General features: G+C 69.0%; 1 protein-coding gene across 2 annotated transcripts in view; it reads right to left on the bottom strand.

The window, feature by feature from the left end:
- The window catches only part of LOC113940529 (nucleoplasmin-like), a 2,405-nt gene extending 2,336 nt beyond the window's left edge, over positions 1 to 69 (bottom strand). The window contains exon 1 of one of the 2 annotated variants that reach the window (XM_027631682.1): positions 25 to 69. The gene's annotated coding sequence lies outside the window, so the exon portion shown is untranslated. The remainder of the gene's footprint in view (positions 1 to 24) is intronic. The other variant, XM_027631681.1, reaches the window with a different exon arrangement.
- Between the last annotated feature and the right edge of the window lie 205 nt (positions 70 to 274).

Below are 274 nucleotides of genomic sequence, written 5' to 3'. Positions count from 1 at the left end.
CCCCCCCCCCCCGCGATGTGTCACCGGTCACCGTGTCCTGCTGGCCCTGACACGGGTCCCCACCCCGTGTGTTCCCTCGTGTCCCCCCACCCATCGTGTCTCCCGCCTGGTGTCCCCCCATGTCCCTCGTGTCCCCCCCCATCCCTCTTGTCCCCCCATGACCCTCTTGTCCCCTCCTGTCCCCCCATGTCCCCTCCCATCCCTCTTGTTCTTCCATTGTCCCCCTCCGTCCCCCTGTGTCTCCCCCTGTCCCTCGTGTCCCCCCTCCATCCCC

Source organism: Corapipo altera, unplaced genomic scaffold (genome assembly GCF_003945725.1).
Source record: "Corapipo altera isolate COAL_440 unplaced genomic scaffold, ASM394572v1 61101, whole genome shotgun sequence".
Taxonomy (NCBI): Eukaryota; Metazoa; Chordata; class Aves; order Passeriformes; family Pipridae; genus Corapipo; species Corapipo altera.
Note: the sequence above shows the minus strand (reverse complement) of the source record. Positions and strands in the feature narration are given on the sequence as shown.